A 22,350-nucleotide genomic window follows, 5' to 3' on the forward strand; every position below is an offset into this window, starting at 1 on the left:
ATACGATCAAATATGGCCTGCAGGTGTGTTTTATGTCACTCACAGTGTTTACAATTAAAAATAATTAGTTGCCAATAGTTAAAAATCTGGCGTGCAAGTTTGGATTTGCAGCTTCTCTTGGAAAACTGGAAGAGCTGGCAACTCTGGGCCCCATTCTGTGGCAGCACCGCTACTTTAGGAAGGCCAAGTGCCCTGCTATTAGATCCCCCTCTCCTCCCCTCCCCTCCCCTCCCCTCCGCCTCGGCACTCATTTGAGATTCCCAAGTGAAGTCAAAGAGGAACTGGGGCCTTTCTCAATATCCTCCCCTCCCTGATTCTCTGCAGTCTTCCCAGCCCCAGCTGTCAGAAGCCTCTTGATGCCCTGAGCTACTCTGTAGGGGAGCCTTCCTAAAAGCTGCCTGCAGGGCCGAGAGCCAGATGCCATAGCAGCAGGTACCAGTGGACTCAGCCCCAGGTGGTGTACACATTCCCTTGGCTCTTGTCATGGACTTCAGGCGATGCCTGGCTCCTCCTGACTTGGGGTCCTGGCTTGCCTTTCTGCTTCCCCTCTTTTTACAGGGACAATCCACCCCTTGTTTGGTTCCATGAGGTACACAGACTCTCAGAACTGGCTGTAACCTTCTCTGAGCTCACAGCCTGGCCACTTCCTCTGGCTCTGTCCACCCTGTGGGCTCCCAAGTGGGCGTGGCACTGCTTAAAATTGTCATTGGCATAAACTTTGTTATTTATTTGCATAGAAAATGTCTGTAATGGGGTCTTTGCCTCAGGAACCTGGTTGAATAACTGACCAACGGGACAGAATAAAGTCTAGAAACTGATGCACGCATATACAGTCACCTGATTTATGACAAAGGTGACCCTGCCATGTAGTGGGGACAGGATGGTCTTTCTTAATAGAAGTATTGGGTCAACTGCACATCTATATGGGAAAAAGTCTATCTTTACCTCTACCTCACATATACATAAAAATGCAGGTGGATTTCAGATCTAAAACAGAAAGGCCTCTGGAGGATTACAGAGAACATCCTCATGACCCATTTGTTTATTTCGTTCAGTTTTTTCAGTCATTCAGCACAAAGCGGGATTGAGAGCCTACTGTATACTGGACTCTGTGCTGGGCAGCAAGGATACAAGAGTAAAGAAGACAGTCCCCTCCCTGAAAGAGCATGCAGTTTAGTCAAGTGAAGAGGAAAGGAACAGATGACGACAACAAAGTGTGACGAGAGCCATAGCAGCGTGCTGTGCGAGCTAGAGATGGAGGTACTCAGTTCAGGGGAGGGAGGAGGGAGGGATTACTGGAGGAGGTGATGGGTGTATGAGGGAGGGATTAGCTAAGAGGAGTGGGGCAAAGAGCATACCAGGCTGAGAAACCAGCATCTACAGAGGCAAGGAAAGACAGGGCATAAGGATTGCCACCTATTTCTTTTTTTTTTTTTTGCGGTATGCGGGCCTCTCACTGCTGTGGCCTCTCCCGTTGCGGAGCACAGGCTCCGGACGCGCAGGCCCAGCGGCCATGGCTCACGGGCTTACCGCTCCGCGGCACGTGGGATCCTCCCGGACCAGGGCACGAACCCGTGTCTCCTGCATCGGCAGGCGGACTCTCAACCACTGCGCCACCAGGGAAGCCCGCCACCTATTTCTTTAACATGTAGGAATTCACTTGGCTTGTTTGTTGGATTCTTGCAGAGAAATATCATATGTTTGTTCAGCACATTCACCGTGACTTGATGTGATATTGAGGCTGAGTCTTATCCTAGTTACACAGGAGGGGACAGGTGGATTTGGAGCACTTGGATGACTTATCGAGTCCACCTAGCTCTCAGGTAAAGACAGTGACATTAGAACTCAGGTTTTTGGATGCTTACTTTTATATACTTTCTACTATGTCAGGTGGCTGCCACTTCAGCTCTGGCCAAGGCTTTGGGACATCACAGAGCTCTGTGGGCTTTGAGAGCAAGAGGGAGGATGCTCTGAGCAGTCTCGGACAGGGTTTATAATTAGCCAATTAGTGCCTTCAGGCTTCCCGGCATGGTTAAAGCTAAGGGGATTGGCACAGGGCAGGTTACATGGACAGGGTCGCAGAGGGCCAGGACCTCAGGGGTGCTGAGTTCAAAGTGTCCACTTAGCACTCAATGGCTCAGTGTAGGCAAATGGCTCCGGAAGAAAATGCACACTTGGACGCCATGTCCAACACCTGCCACTAGGTGGAGCTCGGATGCAGGCATAAACGGGCAACTCGAAGCGTTTGCGGTGGCTGCACTTGCACTGAGGGTACTCGAATGTACTGGTATCTGTAACCGAAAACGTGATGGGGGGTGGGGAGACCTGGACACATGAAAGACGATGATATCCACGTGCGGGCCTGCCAAGATCTGCCTAGGTGCATTGTCAAGCCCTGGGCTGAATGTCCAGTTGGCCTCATGAGGTCTGAATGCCCTGAAACTAGCAAGGAAACGGGCAGTGCGTGCGTAGGCTCTCCTCCCTGCCCTGTCCGCATTTTTCTGCGGCAGTGGGGGGCGGGCGCAGCACACGCAGCTGGAGTCGGACTCTGGAAAGATCATGGTACCCCGGGTATGCAAACACAACCCTGCACCCACAAGACCCCAAATGTGCATGGTGCAAATCGGCAAGGAATGGCTTTCTAGATTTTCTGCTGGTGAAATTCCGGATGGCCTCATCAGACCTACTCTCCTTTTCTGGTGTTCTGTTTTGCTTTCCATTGGGCAATCCATGTGGATGACAAGCAAGTCTCTTGGCACTTTGAAACCTCAGTTTCCTCCTCTGTGATGTGGGTATGATTACAGCTTGAGCCTCCTAGAGCATCAGGTGAAAGAACAGAACCCAGAGAGCTTTGCAGACTATAAGGCGCTCCATAAGCTTCTTGCAGCTCTACCTATGGCGCCAAGTCTTCGTTACACTCTTTACTCTTCTTCCTGCTCCTGGAGAGCATTTATCGTGTGCCAGGCACGGTGCTAAGTGTTTCATCATTCAAAAATCTCCCCACACCCTGGGAGGCAGTGCTTCTAGACCCTCAGCAGGCAAGTTAGTGGCAGAATGAGTCTTCAAACCCAGGCTTGTGGCTTGAAGACCTAGCCCCCTCCCCAATACGTGAGATGGCCTCTTCCGATCAAAGACAAATTGCTGCAGTGGGAAACCATGTGCCTCATCTTCCACATTTTCATTTGTTACCAGATGGAGACTTCAAAGTAGTTTCCCCTGTGGTTCTCGCCTCTGTTTATACACACTTGCAGCCTCAAGGCTCCTCTTTGGGCTCAGCTGTACTTCACTCCCATCTGCTTCTCCCTCCTGGGATGGAAGGGAAGAGAGGAGGGTGGCGGGAGGGCTGGAAAGGCAGGGTGGGAGAGCCCTGCTCTGTGTGTGTCCTGCTGTAGGGAGGGTGGATGAGGTGAGGGGTCTCCCCACCCACAGGCACCACTTGGCCTCTTTAGGGATGGTGACATTTCCAGGTATGCTTGTCAGTGACCTGTTTGGGCCCTGTTGACTGCAGTCATTCTGGGCATGGAGAATTAGAAAATACAGGACATTCTTCCTGAGGCGGATGGCCTCCTCATCACCTCAGAGCTGTTACCTCCCACCGTGGGCCAGTGAGGTGGACCCTCTCTCCTTTCTCTTCTCTGAAAGACCCCAGGGGGTCTGGGAGCCTCCCAGGTCACAGGGCCCCGTCTAGGAGATGAGGGAGGGTCTGTACCAGGTGGGAATTGGACCTGGTGCCTTTTCAGTTTTTTGTAATTTCACGGGGGGTTACCTGTATTAACAAGGATCATGGTTAGCATTTTAATTTTCAATTCATTAAGAAAGAGCAAAGGGTGTGAGAAGGGGGGGTAGGGGATGTGTTTTATAAACGTATCAAGTTACGGCAGCAGCACTGATGGACAGGATGGAAGCCAGCTGGACAGAAGGGTGGACAGAAAGGGTGCTGGTTGAAGGCTCCCTTTGATCCTCAGGTTCGGGGATTCAATGACCAGATTGCATTCATTTGTTTTCATTAAGGTGTAAATGACTGATATGTTATACCGCTCTCCTTAGATTTTATGCAGGAACTATGAACAAGGCCTCTCTCAGTCAGATTCTCCAGACAGCAGTTCCAGGAGCAAACAAAAGGAGCTGCACTGCTGTGGCACATTCTGTCCTCAGCTCCCAGAGGCACACTCTAATAACCCCAGCCAAGCCTTCTGGGAAGAGGTGGCTCGAAAGGGTCAGCCAGGCCAGGGGTGGACCTGGAACTGTGGCTCAGGGACACCTCCCTCGAGTGGCTGCTCCCCCTTAGGCCCAACAGGCACCTCTGGCCAAGTGATAGAGGGATGATAAAGTTGGCCCCTCTCCCTGCCCCCTCTCCCTGCCATCCTTTGGGGGACAACTCCAAAGGCAAATATTTAGTCCATGGTCAGGTCCCAAGTCCCAGTTTCCAATTCAGCAGGTTGGTCCCTGAACATAAGGGCAGTGACATCCAGATGCAAAGAGATTAGGGAATCAACCAAATATTTGCTAAGGGCTTTCCAGCTGGCCTCTAGAAACAGGAAGACGAACCAGTGGTCAGGTGACTGCATGGTGATGTTGCCAGCAGAGGAAGGCGAGGGTAGGTGGCATGGTGGAGCTCAGAGTATGTGTGTGGGGGTACTCCGCCCAAGGGGTAAGGGAAGGAGAGGAGGGAAGAACTGTCCGTGGGAGGGTTGACGCTTGGTGACAAGCCCAAGTTGGGCAAGTGATGAAGGCTAGAAGGCTTCCAGGCAGAGGAGCGACTTGTGCAAAAGCCCAGGGGTGTCCTGGGCTCAACAAGCAGCCCTGCCTTTGAGAGAAGAAGCCCCGTGGAGAGATGGGGCCAGAGAGGTGACTGGACCACTTTAGGAGGATTCAGAAAAGGAGGGAATGCCCAAGGGTCCACACAGCATCTTAAGTCAACAGCACTGGCAGGAAACCAAACACTCTCCAGAGCATCCTGTCTAGTCCCCATGACTGCGGGGATCGGGCAAACCAGAGGGCATGGAGCAGGGCTGGGCTGCCTGGGGAGGTGGGGGCAGAGGTCCTTTCACACTAGATTAAATGTGAGTCACTTGTGGGGTCCTTGCCACGCCCGGCCTCTTCTAAAGGTCACTGATCCTGAGTGTCTGGCATAGTGATTTGTAGCTGCCTCCAAGTGGGATGTTTCTGGTCGGGGGTAATCTCAGGGTGATGTTTACAGAGCCAATCCCTGTGTAAAGGCAGGGGGGTGGGTAGCAGCCCAAGACAGCCAAGACAGGAGAAGTGCAGGGCTGTTGGGAGATTCCAGAGGCTAGAGGGTGGCCGGGACACTCCTTGCTCTACAAACCCTCCCTGAGCCCTGGCTGGGTGTGCGGTCAAGGAGACCCCCTCCAGCCTTACGGCAGGACTAGCATCCCTGAGTCCTGGGCCACTCCCAGCCTGAGGCCGCAGGATGTGCAGCCCCCCAGCCTGGCCCTGCGGGCCTCACAGGCAGAGCTTCCTCATTTCTGGTCTGATCAGGTTTGGATAACGGAGGTCCAGTTACATCATTCCATCTTCCCTGAGAAGGGGCATCCCGGCAGTGATGGCCTCAGCACACAGGGTCAGGGAAGGGGCACTGGTGTCAAATGCCAATACTGAATAAGCCAATTGCACCCACTGGGCAAATCACTCAACTTCTTGGACCCTGTACTTTACAGGGGCAACATCTCCACCTTGCCAGGTTAGAGACTGAGTAAGATTGCTTGATGTATGTAATGCTGAGGTGCAGGCCCAGCGCAGTCCTTCCAGCCACGATGTGGCACCTTGCAGAGGACCATTCTCCAGCCACCTTCGGCCAGATGGTCAGAAAATCTCCATCGGCTGGCGGAGGCGTGGTTCAGCCCAGGGTCCCCAGACTTGGCTGGCTTCCGGGTGCCCTGCCGCTCGTGGCCTGCAGGGGGCAGCAATGTGATGCACAGCCGAGTTCAGGACTCTTCCCCACCAGGCTGTGTGTTTTCCCTGCTGTCTGGGATAGAAAGTTCTCCATTGCATCAGTGAATGCAGCTTGGGTCGATGTGTTTTTAAATGCGTGATGTTTGAGATTCCTTTATGAAAGCCCTTCACATCTGGCATCCAAAGAAAATCATCAGTCTAGACTCTCAGGCCGATAGCAGCGTGTATGAAATTTGGGCCTGTTTTCCAGTAAAAGTGCCTGCCTGCTCCCAGCCCCAGCTCCCGCCTGCTCTCACTCCTTCTCTTCTTGTGACCTTTTATCTCAGCGGGAGCCCTGACTAGAAAGAGGGCTCTGGAAATGTGGTGTGTTTCTCATTAAGTTTCTGTGGCAAAAAATTCACGTGATGCAAAGCTCTTTCTTCCCCTTTTTCTTTACGTATCTACAATAGCTCCTGCTGCTTAGGTTTTATTTAATTTGAGATGACTGAAGACCAAAATCTTGTTGATACCAAGAGCTAAAAAAAAATCTGTCTCTCGGGTCCTGGTGATATGCTTGGGTCCTTTTCCCTTGGCCTTGAGGTGGTTACAGAATTCCAAATAGAATCAGTCCTCTGCTAGGGCCCAAAGGTCCCCATTGCCTTCTCTTTCCAAACCTGAACATTTCTTTCTTGAAAACTTGAGGCTTTGACTTGGGAGATTGTAAGGATGGAGGCTGCCGAGTGGGCCCAGGATTCCAAGGGGCCCTAAGGAGACTCTGGGGGCCCGAGGGTGTCTCCCAGCTCTCAGAAGGTCATTGCTGTGAACGAGGTGCCCCCTTCCCTGCATCTGTTGAGAGGTCCCCATCTGAACCCAGTGGTCTGTGGTAGCAGAGTCGAGACAGTGGGGCACTGAGAGAGAGAGAGGAGGCCACAGGTCCTGACGGCTCCAAGTCCCCCTTATCTTCTCCTGGGGCCTGTGGCCCTACTTCTCCTGGAGGCTGCAATCCCTAAACCGCCTCTGCAAAATGTGAAGCCACAGGTCAGAGTGTGTGCAGCTGGTGTGTCTTAAAATAGGCTTAAAATATGGGACTTCCCTGGCAGTCCGGTGGTTAGGACTCCGTGCTTCCACTGCCGGGGCCCGGGTTCGATCCGTGGTTGGGGAACTAAAATCCCAAAGGCCGTGTGGCATGGTCAAAAAAAAAAAAAAAAAAAAAAAGGAGGCTCAAAATAGGCTTCAGGCCTAAAGCAAAGGCCTGTGAGAGCAAGGATTGGGTCACACCTGTGCAGGTAAGCAGTCCGATCATGGAGGTGTGATCCCAGGTTCTCTCCTCAGCTATTCTCTGCACACTCAGTCACTGGGACTCCTCTCCCCTCAGCCCCTCACCTTGGCCTTGGCAGTGGGAGGGGCCAGCCTTTCATTTTCCTTTGAAGAGCAATGGGGTCCCAGAGCTCATGGGTCAGTGCCATCTTCTGCCTTACGGTTGCCCCTCATTGTGCCGCCTCAGAGGCTGACCTCAGGTGGGAATGCTGACAACTGTCTCCACGCCGGGCTCTTGGCTGACTTTGCCCCTTTCCTTCTCCTCCTGGGGCAGCATGTCACCCTCTATCTTCAACAGTCACAGAAGCCCTCAGGATCCAGCCCTATCCATATACGCTTCGGTTCTGAACCACGGGGTAGAAACAAGGAATGGACCATCCATTTCTAGTCTCACTGCCACTAGCTCCCCGGAGGATCTTGGACAAATCCCTCCCGCCCTCGGCGCTGTACCTCGTCTTGCCATCCGGGGCTGGATCTGACGTTTGCTAAACTCCCAGTTCAAAGAGCCTGTGCCAGGGGTCAGCAAACGGCTGCCCGCAGTGGCCTGTTTTTCTAAGCAAAGCTTAATGGGCACGTAGCCAAACCCATCATTTGCGTACCGTCTGGGGCTGCTTTTGCAAGGCAACAGCAGAACCGAGTAGTTGTGACGGAGGCCACATGGCCTGTGAAGCCTAAGGTATTGACTATCGGGCACTTTTTTTTTTTTTTTCCCTCTTGGTCTCCCTCCCTCCCGCCCTCCCTATCCCACCCCTCTAGGTGTCACAAAGCACAGAGCTGATCTCCCTGTGCTATGCGGCTGCTTCCCACTAGCTATCTGTTTTACGTTTGGTTGTGTATATATGTCATTGCCACTCCCTCACTTTGTCACAGCTTACCCTTCCCCCTTCCCATATCCTCAAGTCCATTCTCTAGTAGGTCGGTGTCTTTTTCCCGTCTTACCCCTAGGTTCTTCATGACATTTTTTTTTCTCTTAGATACCATATATATGTGTTAGCATACGGTATTTGTCTTTCTCTTTCGGACTTACTTCACTCTGTATGACAGATGCTAGGTCCATCCACCTCACTACAAATAACTCAATTTAGTTTCTTTTTATGGCTGAGTAATATTCCATTGTATATATTTGCCACATCTTCTTTATCCATTCATCTGATGATGGACACTTAGGTTGCTTCCATCTCCTTGCTGTTGTAAATAGAGCTGCAATGAACATTTTGGTACATGACTCTTTTTGAATTATGTTTTTCTCACGGTATATGCCCAGGAGTGGGATTGCTGGGTCATATCGTAGTTCTATTTGTAGATTTTTTTGTTTTGTTTTGCGGTACGCGGGCCTCTCACTGTTGTGCCCTCTCCCACTGCGGAGCACAGGCTCCGGACGCTCAGGCTCAGCGGCCATGGCTCACAGGCCCAGCCACTCTGCGGCACGTGGGATCTTCCCGAACCAGGGCACAAACCTGCGTACCTTGCACCGGCAGGCGGACTCTCAACCACTGCGCCACCAGGGAAGCCCCTATTTGTAGTTTTTTCAGGAACCTCCAAACTGTTCTCCATAGTGACTGTACCAATTCACAATCCCACCAGCAGTGCGAGAGGGTTCCCTTTTCTCCACACCCTCTCCAGCATTTAATGTTTCTAGATTTTTTGATGATGGCCATTCTGACCAGTGTGAGATGATATCTCATTGTAGTTTTGATTTGCATTTCTCTAATGATTAATGATGTTGAGAATTCTTTCATGTGTTTGTTGGCAATCTGTATATCTTCTTTGGAGAAATGTCTATTTAGGTCTTGTGCCCATTTTTGGATTGGGTTGTTTGTTTTTTTGATATTGAGCTGCATGAGCTGCTTATAAATTTTGGAGATTAATCCTTTGTCAGTTGCTTCATTTGCAAATATTTTCTCCCATTCTGAGGGTTGTCTTTTGGTCTTGTTTATGGTTTCCTTTGCTGTGCAAAAGCTTTTAAGTTTCATTAGGTCCCATTTGTTTATTTTTGTTTTTATTTCCATTTCTCTAGGAGGTGGGTCAAAAAGGATCTTGCTGTGATTTATGTCATAGAGTGCTCTGCCTATGTTTTCCTCTAAGAGTTTAATAGTTTCTGGCCATACATTTAGGTCTTTAATCCATTTTGAGCTTATTTTTGTGTATGGTGTTAGGAAGTGTTCTAATCTCATACTTTTACACGTCCCTGTCCAGTTTTCCCAGCACCACTTATTGAAGAGGCTGTCCTTTCTCCACTGTACATTCCTGCCTCCTTTATCAAAGATAACGTCACCATATGTGTGTGGGTTTATCTCTGGGCTTTCTATCCTGTTCCATTGATCTATATTTCTGTTTTTGTGCCAGTACCATACTGTCTTGATTACTGTAGATTTGTAGTATAGTCTGAAGTCAGGGAGCCTTATTCTTCCAGCTCCGTTTTTTGTTCTCAAGATTGCTTTGACTATTCGGGGTCTTTTGTATTTCCATACAAATTGTGAAATTTTTTGTTCTACTTCTGTGAAAAATGCCAGTGGTAGTTTGATAGGGATTGCATTGAATCTGTAGATTGCTTTGGGTAGTAGAGTCATTTTCACAATGTTGATTCTTCCATTCCAAGAACATGGTAGATGTCTCCATCTATTTGTATCATCTTTAATTTATTTTATCAGTGTCTTATAATTTTCTGCATACAGGTCTTTTGTCTCCGTAGGTAGGTTTATTCCTAGATATTTTATTCTTTTTGTTGCAATGGTAAATGGGAGTGTTTTCTAAATTTCACTCTCAGATTTTTCATCATTAGTGTATAAGAATGCCAGACATTTCTTTGCATTAATTTTGTGTCTTGCTACTTTACCAAATTCATTGATTAGCTCTAGTAGTTCTCTGGTAGCATCCTTAGGATTCTCTATGTATAGTATCATGTCACCTGCAAACAGTGACAGCTTTACTTCTTTTCCAATTTGGATTCCTTTTCTTTCCTTTTCTTCTCTGATTGCTGTGGCTAAAACTTCCAAAACTATGTTGAATAAGAGTGGTGAGAGTGGGCAACCTTGTCTTGTTCCTGATCTTAGTGGAAATGGTTTCAGGTTTTCACCATTGAGGATGATGTTGGCTGTGGGTTTGTCATATATGGCCTTTATTATGTTGAGGAAAGTTCCCTCTATGCCTACTTTCTGCAGGGTTTTTATCATAAATGAGTGTTGAATTTTGTCAAAAGCTTTCTCTGCAACTATTGAGATGATCATATGGTTTTTCTCCTTCACTTTGTTAATATGGTGTATCATGTTGATTGTTTTGCATATATTGAAGAATCCTTGCATTCCTGGAATAAACCCCACTTGATCATGGTGTATGATCCTTTTAATGTGCTGTTGGATTCTGTTTGCTAGTATTTTGTTGAGGATTTTTGCATCTATGTTCATCAGTGATATTGGCCTGTAGTTTTCTTTTTTTGTAACATCTTTGTCTGCTTTTGGTATCAGGGTGATGGTGGCCTCGTAGAATGAGTTTGGGAGTGTTTCTCCCTCTGCTATCTTTTGGAAGAGTTTGAGAAGGATAGGTGTTAGCTCTTCTCTAAATGTTTGATGTAATTCGCCTGTGAAGCCATCTGGTCCTGGGCTTCTGTTTGTTGGAAGATTTTTAATCACAGTTTCAGTTTCAGTGCTTGTGATTGGTCTGTTCATATTTTCTATTTCTTCCTGATTCAGTCTTGGCAGGTTGTGCATTTCTAAGAATTTGTCCATTTCTTCCACGTTGTCCATTTTATTGGCATACAGTTGCTTGTGGTATTCTCTAATAATCTTTTGTATTTCTGCTATGTCTGTTTTTACTTCTCCTTTTTCATTTCTAATTCTATTGATTTGAGTCTTCTCCCTTCTTTTCTTGATGAGTCTGGCTAATGGTTTATCAATTTTGTTTATCTTCTCAAAGAACCAGCTTTTAGTTTTATTGATCTTTGCTATCGTTTCTTTCATTTCTTTTTCATTTATTTCTGATCTGATCTTTATGATTTCTTTCCTTCTGCTAACTTTGGGTTTTTTTAATTCTTCTTTCTCTAATTGCTTTAGGTGCAAGGTTAGGTTGTTTATTTGAGATGTTTCCTGTTTCTTAAGGTAGGATTGTATTGCTATAACTTCTCTCTTAGAACTGCTTTTGCTTCATCCCATAGGTTTTGGGTGGTCGTGTCTCCATTGTCATTTGTTTCTAAGTATTTTTTGATTTCCTCTTTGATTTCTTCAGTGATCACTTCGTTATTAAGTAGTGTATTGTTTAGCCTCCATGTGTTTGTATTTTTTACAGATCATTTCCTGTAATTGATATCTAGTCTCATAGCATTGTTGTTGGAAAAGATACTTGATATGATTTAAATTTTCTTAAATTTACCAAGGCTTTATTTGTGACCCAATATATGATCTATCCTGGAGAATGTTCCATGAACACTTGAGAAAAATGTGTATTCTTTTGTTTTTGGATGGAATGTCCTATAAATATCAATTAAGTCCATCTTGTTTAATGTATCATTTAAAGCTTGTGTTTCCTTATTTATTTTCGTTTTTGATGTTCTGTCCATTGGTGAAATTGGGGTGTTAAAGTCCCCTACTATGAATGTGTTACTGTCGATTTCCCCTTTTGTGGCTGTTAGTACTTGCCTTATGTATTGAGGTGCTCCTATGTTGGGTGCATAAATATTTATAATTGTTATATCTTCTTCTTGGATTGATCCCTTGATCATTATGTAGTGTCCTTCTTTGTCTCTTGTAATAGTCTTTATTTTAAAGTCTATTTTGTCTGATATGAGAATTGCTACTCCAGCTTTCTTCTGATTTCCATTTGCATGGAATATCGTTTTCCATCCCCTCGCTTTCAGTCTGTATGTGTCTCTAGGTCTGAAGTGGGTCTCTTGTAGACAGCATATATATGAGTCTTGTTTTTGTATCCATTCAGCCAGTCTCTGTCATTTGGTGGGAGCATTTAATCCGTTTACATTTAAGGTAATTATCGATATGTATGTTCCTATTCCCATTTTCTTAATTGTTTTTCATTTGTTATTGTAGGTCTTTTCCTTCTCTTGTGTTTCTTGCCTAGAAAAGTTCTTTTAGCATTTGTTGTAAAGCTGGTTTGGTGGTACTGAACTCTCTCAGCTTTTGCTTGTCTGTAAAGGTTTTAATTTCTCCATCAAATCTGAATGAGATCCTTGCTGGGTAGAGTCATCTTGGTTGTAGGATTTTCTCCTTCATGACTTTAAATATGTCCTGCCACTCCCTTCTGGCTTGCAGAGTTTCTGCTGAAAGATCAGCTGTTAACCTTATGGGGATTCCCTTGTGTGTTATCTGTTGTTTTTCCCTTGCTGCTTTTAATATGTTTTCTTTGTATTTAACTTTTGCCAGTTTGATTAATATGTGTCTTGGCGTGTTTCTCCTTGGATTTATCCTGTATGGGACTCTCTGTGCTTCCTGGACTTTATTAACTATTTCCTTTCCCATATTAGGGAAGTTTTCAACTGTAATCTCTTCAAATATTTTCTCAGTCCCTTTCTTTTTCTCTTCTTCTTCTGTGACCCCTATAATTCGAATGTTGGTGTGTTTAATGTTGTCCAGAGGTCTCTGAGACTGTCCTCAGTTCTTTTCATTCTTTTTTCTTTATTCTGCTCTGCAGTAGTTATTTCCACTATTTTATCTTCCAGGTCACTTATCCATTCTTCTGCCTCAGTTATTCTGCTATTGATCACATCTAGAGTATTTTTAATTTCATTTATTGTGTTGTTCATCGTTGCTTGTTTCCTCTTTAGTTCTTTTAGGTCCTTGTTAAATGTTTCTTGCATTTTTTCTATTCTATTTCCAAGATTTTGAATCATCTTTACTCTCATTATTCTGAATTTTTTTTCAGGTAGACTGCCTATTTCCTCTTCATTTTTTAGGTCATGTGGGTTTTTATCTTGCTCCTTCTTCTGCTGCGTGTTTTTCTGTCTTCTCATTTTGCTTATCTTACTGTGTTTGGGGTCTCCTTTTTGCAGGCTGTAGGTTTGTAGTTCCCGTTGTTTTTGGTGTCTGTCCCCAGTGGCTAAAGTTGGTTCAATGGGTTGTGTAGGCTTTCTGGTGGAGGGGACTAGTGCCTGTGTTCTGGTGGATGAGGCTGGATCTTGTCTTTCTGGTGGGCAGGTCCACGTCTGGTGGTGTGTTTTGGTGTGTCTGTGGCCTTATTATGATTTTAGGCAGCCTCTCTGCTAATGAGTGGGGTTTTGTTCCTGTCTTGCTAGTTGTTTGGCATAGGGTGTCCAGCACTGTAGCTCGATGGTCATTGAGTGAAGCTGGGTGTTGGTGTTGAGATGGAGCTCTCCGGGAGATTTTCGCCATTTGATATTATGTGGAGCTGGGATGTCTCTTGTCGACCAGTGTCCTAAAGTTGGCTCTCCCACCTCAGAGGTACAGCACTGACTCCTGGCTGCAGCACGAAGAGCCTTTCATCCACACGGCTCAGAATAAAAGGGAGAAAAAGAAGAAAGAAAGAAAGAGAAAGAAAGAAAGAAAGTTATTAAAATAAAAAATAGTTATTAAGAAAAATAAATTTTTTTAAGTAAAAACAAAAACGGACAGAAAGAACCCTAGGACAAGTGGTGAAAGCAAAGCTATACAAACGAAATCTCACACAGAAGCATACACATACACACTCAACAAAAAGAGGAAAAGGGGAAAAAATAATATATCTTGCTCTCAAAGTCCACCTCCTCAGTTTGGGATGATTCATTGTCTATTCAGGTTTTCCACCGATGCAGGGTACATCAAGTTGATTGTGGAGATTTAATCCGCGCTGCTGGGAGAAATTTCCCTTTCTCTTCTTTGTTCGCACAGCTCCCGGGGTTCAGCTTTGGATTTGGCCCCACCTCTGCGTGTAGGTCGCCTGAGGGCATCTGTTCTTCGCTCGGAGAGGACGGGATTAAAGGAGCAGCTGATTTGGGGGCTCTGGCTCACTCAGGCCAGGGGGAGGGAGGGGTACGGATGTGGGGCGAGCCTGCGGCGGCAGAGGGCGGTGTGACGTTGCACCAGCCCGAGGCGCGCCGCGTGTTCTCCCGGGGAAGTTGTCCCTGGATCTCAGGACCCCGGCAGTGGCGGGCTGCACAGGCTCCCGGGATGGGCGGTGTGGAGAGTGACCTGTGCTCGCACACAGGCTTCTTGTTGGCGGCAGCAGCAGCCTTAGCGTCTAAGGCCCGTCTCTGGGGTCCGCACTGTTAGCCCCGGCTCGCGCCCGTCTCTGGAGATCCTTTATGCGGCGCTCTTAATCCCCTCTCTTCGCGCACCAGGAAACAAAGAAGGAAGAAAAAAATCTCTTGCCTCTTTGGTAGGTCCAGACTTTTTCCCGGACTCCCTCCCGGCCAGCTGTGGCGCACTAACCCCTTCAGGCTGTGTTCACGCTGTCAGTCCTTTCTCTGCCACCCGACCGAAGCCCGATCCTCAGCTCCCAGCCCTCACCCGTCCCGGCAGGTGAGCAGACAAGCCTCTCGGGCTGGTGAGTGCTGGTCGGCACCGATCCTCTGTGGAATCTCTCCGCTTTGCCCTCCGCACCCTGTTACTGCGCTCTCCTCTGCGGCTCTGAAGCTTCCCCCCTCTGCCACCCACAGTCTCCGCCCGCGAAGGGGCTTCTAGTGTGTGGAAACCTTTCCTCCTTCACGGCTCCCTCCCACTGGTGCAGGTCCCATCCCTATTCTTTGTTTCTGTTTATTCATTTTTATTTTGCCCTACCCAGGTACATGGGGAGTTTCTTGCCTTTTGGGAGGTCTGAGGTCTTCTGCCAGTGTTCAGTGGGTGTTCTATAGGAGCAGTTCCACGTGTAGATGTATTTCTGATGTATCTGTGGGGAGGAAGGTGATCTCTGTGTCTTAACTCTTCCGCCATCTTCCCAGCTCTCCTATCGGGCTCTTTACAGAAAAAATTGCCGACCTCTGGTCTATGGCTTCAGTTTTATTTTATTTTCCCTGGAGTGAGGCAGAGTTGCTCCCAGAGCCACAGTCCTTTTGTTTTGTGATGAGGGGTCATCTGAATGAGGCAGAAGAGGCTTTTCCAGGATCCCAGCCAGAAAGCAGGTGAAGGAATCTGTATTAGTCAGCTCGGGCTGCTGTAACAAAATACCACAGGCTGGGTGGCTTCAACAACAGATATTTATTTTCTCACAGTTCTGGAGGCTGGAAGTCCAAGATCAAGATGCTAGTAAATGCAGTTTCATTCTGAGACCTCTGCTGTTGGCTTGGAGGCTGCCATCTCTCTATGTCCTCACATGGCCTTTCCTTGGAGCATGTGCATGGGGTAGGGGCAGAGGGGTCTGGTGTCTCTTCTTATAAGGACACGATCCTCTTGGATCAGGGCTCCACTCTTACGTACTCATTTACCCTTAATTACCCCCTCATAGGCCCCATCTTCAAATACAGTCACATTGGGGTTGGGACTTCGAGACATGAATTTTGGGGAGACACAATTCAGTCTATAACAGAATCCTAACCCTTTTCTCAGGAGACTTTCTAATTATGCCACCCTGACAGATGGGGGAACTAAGGCTGTGGAGGGTCAGAGGCTTGCTCTGTGTCTCGGTTGGATTCCCCAGAAGCAAACCATGAGATGAAGACTTACATGCCAGTGATGCATTGAAGATGGGCTCCCTTGGGGATAGGTCAGGGAGTGTGGGAGGGGCAGGGCAAGAGCTCAGACGTAGACCCGCAGCAGGTGGCTTTATGCTGCCCCTGCAGGGGAGCGCTAGGCTCTGAGTCCATCTCGGAGCCTGAGACAACCGCACCTGTCAGTCACTGGCTCAGGGCTGCCTTGGGGGGACATCACCTCCCAGGCATTTCCGATCTCTGCAGGTGCAGGCAAAGCAGCTGTAGTCGCCTGAGGGCAGTCCTCCAATGGGAGTCGCGGGTGCAGGCATCTGAAGCCAGATCACACAGAAGCCAGAGGGTTTCGCAGCAGCTGTGAAAGGGATTGGAGGGCATCTGGGCAGGGCATTGCCTGTGTGGCTACATCCTACAAAGAAAAGAATGAGACAACAACAAAATGTATATCCAAGAATGCGAGGCTGTCACATTCCCAGACCTGGCCCACAGGAGGTACTCAGTTAGGCTACAGGGCTGCTTGGAGAGGAGCTGGAGTGATGGGTGAAAGGCTGGGTCAGGCGTGGAGGTCACGGCCCTCCTCACGGTAGGACCCCTGCCCAAGCCTGACAGTCCAGAAAAGCTTAGGGTTCGACTGTTTGCCCCAACAAAGGACTTTTCTGGGTGTGGGTCTCAAAGACTTTCTTCAAAACAGAGGGGAAGGATTTCCCTGGTGGTCCAGTGGTTAAGAATAGGTGCTTCCACTGCAGGGGGCACGGGTTTGATCCCTGGTTGGGGAACTAAGATCCCGTATGCTGCGAGGTGCGGCCAAACACACAAACACACACACACAAAACACACCCACCCCTGGCTTTCCCCAGGGGTGGTGTGAGGGGAGGGGCACGGGAACATTGGGATGGGGTGTGTGGGAACAGACTACTCGCAGGTAGCCTGAGTGGGATTTTGTTTCTATCTTGATTTTTTTACCCATCTCAGAACAAATAGAATGGTGGCTGATTTCACATGTCTTTTGGTCAGTTTTGTCACATCGCCTAAAATTTTTTTGCTTTCGGAGTATTGAACGGAAAAACTATTAGAAATAATGAGAGTTCGGTAAGGCAGCCAGTCACAAAATAAATGTACAAAAATCAATAGCTTTCCTATTTCCAACAGTAACCACTTAGAAAAAATAATGGAAAAGAAAGATCTCACTCACAATAGAAACAAAGATATTTATCACCTCAAAGCAAACTTGTAGGAGAAGACACGTGCACTGCACCTTTCTCCCGCTGTCCCAGGCATCCCTCCGTGGTGGGAGAGAGAATTGTTATGACTACAGCTTGGATTCCTGGCCCCTACCCCTCAGAGCATAGGGGGCCAGCAGTTCCCTGGCTCTCTTGGTGGGAGGTTTTTGTCTCCTTGGAGGCACGTTGCAGGTATAAGCTCATGACAGCTGCTGTGGGCAGCAGCGAAAGGGCGGCTGGGCCTGCTGGTTGCCCGTTGTGGTCACTGTGGGTCGTCACCCGAGCCCAGGGCCCGGCCTGGAGCAGGGAACCATAGGAACGGTGCTGTTTCGTGGAGGGTTGGCTGACTCTGGACGGGTACAGGGATGGCCATTGCTCCTACTCAGGGATGTCTGAGTGAACAAGTTTGCTGTGCCTGCGTGTGTGCAGGGCACAGAAGAGATCATTGGTAGGAGTTCCTCCTGTAACCAGGCTGGTGTCATGTCTGGGATGGGGTTAGGTCAAGGAAGAAATCTAGGGCTCTTTTATCCCAGGAACACTCAAAGCTGATTTCTGACTTGGGTGGAAGTGTTACATACATTAGTCAGGATGATTTAGGCAAATGGCTGGAAGCCTAGCTTAACCTGCTCCCCATCCCCCCGCCTGGCACCAAAAGGATACTCCACAAAACAAGAGGATTCCACCCATTTCCCCTTGGTACAGGGCAGACCACTTTGACTGCCTGCTGCCAGCCCCCATGGCTGCCCAAGGAGCCTGCTTTGCTCATTATCACGATGGGTCAGCCATGAAGGGTACCAAGGCCCCCAAGGAGCAGCCTGACACAGCAACAGGCAGAGAGGTGGGTCAATACCCCAGCTCCCTTGCCCCTCAGGCGGGATGGCTCTGAAATACGTGCTCCACGAGGTCTCCCGGAGTTCCTGAGTAAGACTGAGCCCAAGTTGACCTTTAGCAGTTACCTGCTCAGTAATGTATCTTCTCTTCCCTGTCTCCCTTCCCCAGTCTCCTGCTGGTGTGTTCTGGGATGCTTGTCAAATAAACTCTTTGCATATGCATCCTTTAGAAGGAGCCTCAACTGAGAGAGAGAGAGACAGAGACAGAAAGAGAGAGAGAGAGGGAGAGAGAGAGAGGGGTGGCGGGGGGAGGTTGATTTAGCCTTATATAACTGGTGCCCAGGCATAGATTTGGCTTCAGGTAAGGTTGGATCCAGAGGACTCAAACAATGTCATTAGGATTTGATCTCTCTCCTCCCATCACTTGGCTTTGCTTGCTTCCCAGGAAGAATTTCTTAACACAGCGGTTCCCAGCAGTCCCAGGCTTATATTCTCCCAACTAAACCACCCTAGCAGAAAGAAGAAAATCCAAGCAAATCTTAGAATTGCAAACCACTGGCTTGATGTGCACATCTCTGAGCCATAATGGGGGCCAGGTGGATGGAATGGCCTGATTGCCCAGTCCTGAGTCTTGTGCCTGTGGTTCCCTTTAAGGTCCTCTTCTATATACTCCTGTTCTCCTTCCCCCACCCACACCATTTCATACACTGGAGAGATCGGAAGCAGGGACAAGGGACTTGTGTTTTGGAAGTAGATAAGGGCAGACCCTTGCCTGTGTCATGTGCTGACGTCTATTTGTAGAAAGGAGAAGCCTTGAATGTATATGTGCCTCTAGAGTCAGATCACTCGCTAACCATCAGACAGTATTGGTGACCATTTTCAGACAACCTGTGGGTAAGCCAGACCACTCTTTTCCTCAAAGTTATGAGATAGAAAGAAAAGAACATCCCAGCCGAATTCCGCATTCGTCTACTTTTCATACTAGTGATTTCTGTGGATGAAACCAATCTTTGACAGGAAAATAGAAGATGAGAAGGGCGGCTCATATCTGAAGGGTAACGACTGTGTGCCAGGCATCATCTTAGCCCTTGTGTGGTTGGGATTCATTTATCATCAACCCTGCCTGCTCGTCTTACTGATGGGAACACACAGAGGTGGGGAGACGGTAAGGCAGGTGCCAAGAAAGCAAAACAGGGACTCTGAGCCTGGACTGTTTTCACCCCTCGGGCACGGCATTGCCACTATTTTAGATGCTTTCCCTCAGAGAGTGGTTTTGGGAAAGGGAAGTCTGCTCTGCTGGTTCTGTGGTTAAGATAACCTGTCTTCCCTGAGTCTAAGTACCACGATACTGGAAAGGAGAAACTTTAAGCGAGTGGAGCATAGTTATACATGGTATAAGAATTAGAAGCAATCAGTCCATTAGTGCTCGTGAAATCACAGAGAGCTTAATAACAAAGAATTAGTCGTGTGCTCAGATCCAGGCTGGAGAAGCCTGTCTGTGTAGTCCATAGTGCAGTCAAGAGGTACAAGACAGTTTGGATCCCCAAAGCAAGGACTCTGCCTGCATGTGTTATGACTTTGTCTCCAGCACCCAGCACGGTACGTGCTCAGCATGCACTTGGTGAGGGAATGAACAAATGGGTGCACACTGGTGGCTTTTTAAAAAAAACAATACTACTTTCCAAGTATCTTTCCATGACAACAAATAAATCATTTCTGCTGGCTGCATAATACTTCCTAACAGTTCCATTTATTTAACACTTTATTGAACTAACAGTTCAAAAGTGTTTGATATATTTAACTGTTAAATTCTCTATTTTTGAACACTTGGGTAGTTTACTTCATGGGGGATATTAAACAGTGCTACAAATGAACACCCTTGTGCTTAAATGTTTGCAATTTTTCAAATAATTTCCCTAAGATATATGCAGAAAAGAATTGCCTGGCTAGGGACTTCCCTGATGGTGCAGTGGTTAAGAATCCTCCTGCCAATGCAGGGAACACGGGTTCGTATCCCTGGTCTGGGAAGATCCCACATGCTGCGGAGCAACTAAGCCCGTGCACCACAACTACTGAGCCCATGTGCCACAACTACTGAAGCCTGGGTGCCTAGAGCCTGTGCTCTGAAACAAAGAGAAGCCACTGCGATGAGAAACCCACGCACCTCAACGAAGAGTAGCCCCCGCCGGCCGCAACTAGAGAAAGCCCGAACGCAGCAACGAAGACCCCATGCAGCAAAAAGTAAATAAATAAATTTATTTAAAAAAAAAAAAAAAGAAATGCTTGACTAAGTAGCATGCACGTTTAAAGGATTCCCCCCCCTTTTTTTTTTGGATACACATAGTCAAATAGATATCCATATATAATAAGAAAAAATGTAATTTATTTAAAAACTGAAACAGATTTGCCCTTGACACAGTCTTGGGCTAGACATAGCACATATTAGCACTCCAAAGCTAGTTAATTCATTTTTATGGATTATTGTTTTAAGAGGAGTGGGGCACTGCATAAGGTTCGAAAATCCTCTGCTTGTTCTTTATTCCCACCATCCTGTTCTGTGAATCTTGGGTGAATCTCTGGAGAGGATGAGCACCTTGTCTTTGGGCTGTGACACCATGTCTTATGGAGCTTCCATCTTACTTTGCTTCCTCTCTACCCCCATCACCTCATTAGTGCCTCACACAGGATCCAGATTCCAAAAATACTTGTGGAATTAAGCATTGGCAAGAGTGTGGGAAATCCAGACATGCACACACTGTTGGTGGGAGCATTAATTGGTGCAGCCACTTTGGAGGCCATTTGGCAGCATCTATTAAAATGTAAAACGTGCACACCCTGTGATTCAGCAGTTACAGTTCTCCACGTCTTCTCAAGAGAAACTGTTGCACATGTGCAGATGTTCACTGCAGCATCGATCATAAGAGTGAAAAACTGAAAGCAACTCAAATGTCTGTCAGTAGGGGAATGATTGAAAAAATTTCTGTCCCGTGTAGTGGTTAGACTGAAATAGATCAGAGACTGACAGTTGGGTCCTGCGGGCCAAATCCTGGCCAACAGATATATTTTATTCATGTTGCATAGTATTTTTGCTCCATATAATCTGCGACTATTTTAATAGAGTCGATTCTTGTTGTTTGTGGTAGTTAGGTTCCATAAAGTCACCATGAACACTGAATTAGTCAACACTGAACCGTTACTCCCAGGGGAAATGCTGGAGTAGGTTTCTGTGAGCCTCTGGCCACATTTTCATCCACCGATAAATACATAACCTTGTTTTATGTGTGTTTTTGTTTAGAGACAACTTATTTAATATACATTATTGATTCATTAACATTGAACTCACGGCCAACAGCATCATAACTCATGACTGAACGAAGTTTATCTAACAGACATGTATTCTCCATAAGGCACATCACAGCCTTCTTGCTCTTAGGAACATTGTTTCAGGACATAATTGGGGGGCCATCTTAAACAGTGAAATTACCATCAAGAAGTGGCACACAAATGTGAACAATGTGACATTAAATAGATCACAGAAAGGACCCTTTTTTATAATATGAAGACTGAAGCAAGAAGGCAGAGGCCCCTTGATCAACCTCAGCTTGGAATGTGCAGGCTAGGTGACTCAAGGTTTTTGTCACTCTTCACACATTTGTGAATGACCACAGAAACACTGAGGGTATTGATTTGGGGGTTACCAGTAAATTTTAGTAAGTACGGAAATTCACAAATATAGAATCTGTGAATAATGAGGATTGACTGTATTCATCTCTAAAATATAAGAACTCTTCTAAAACCATAACCTCAATTACCATCAAAATTCACATTTTTCCAATTCTCTTATTAAAGAATCATTATGAATCCATGGATTTAATCATAGTTGACATGTTTGAATTCACTTGCAATGATTATTATGATTCATTTTATTATTTATTATTTAATTATTTATTTTTAAGATTATTATTATGGGCACTCAAATTGTCCCATTTTTGGCCATTGGGAGATTTTTTTCAAGTTGGCATAACCCCAATAGTCTTTGATAATTTTCTTTCTGATACAATTAGGTGTTTATGCTCCTCTTTATTTATTTCCAGTTCCAGACCTGGAATTAGCTATTTCTCCAGGCAGCTTTGGTTCCTTTTCTTGGGAAATGGTATATAGAGACCCTGATATGAGTGCTAAGGGTGCTCAGTGCTATCAGCATTGTCACTGTTTCCAGTCCTCTTAATTGGACAGAACTAGGAAATATAGGGAGTACCTATCTATCCACCTGTCTATCTAGCTATCTAGTTAATCAATCATGAAATACATTATGAATTTGAACCAATACTTCCTTTTCAGTTTCAGGATTATATGGTTTTTCCTCAACTCTTAACACCTGCATTTCCTTCTTCCCACACCCAGAATCTTTGTTCTCAAAAACACCGTGGATGATAAAATATCATGTAATTATTCAATAGTTTTATCCCATATTATGTTACCCATATGACAGTTTTAGAATAGCAGAACC

At 46.8% G+C, this 22,350-nt stretch overlaps 1 long non-coding RNA gene across 1 annotated transcript in view; it reads left to right on the forward strand.

The window, feature by feature from the left end:
• Window positions 1–1,059: 1,059 nt before the first annotated feature.
• LOC136794915 (uncharacterized) overlaps window positions 1,060–22,350 on the forward strand; it is a 70,199-nt gene continuing 48,908 nt past the window's right edge. Inside the window, exon 1 of the long non-coding RNA XR_010842381.1 lies at window positions 1,060–1,260. This is a non-coding gene — a long non-coding RNA (uncharacterized lncRNA). The remainder of the gene's footprint in view (window positions 1,261–22,350) is intronic.

This window comes from Kogia breviceps, chromosome 10, assembly GCF_026419965.1.
Source record: "Kogia breviceps isolate mKogBre1 chromosome 10, mKogBre1 haplotype 1, whole genome shotgun sequence".
NCBI lineage: Eukaryota > Metazoa > Chordata > Mammalia > Artiodactyla > Physeteridae > Kogia > Kogia breviceps.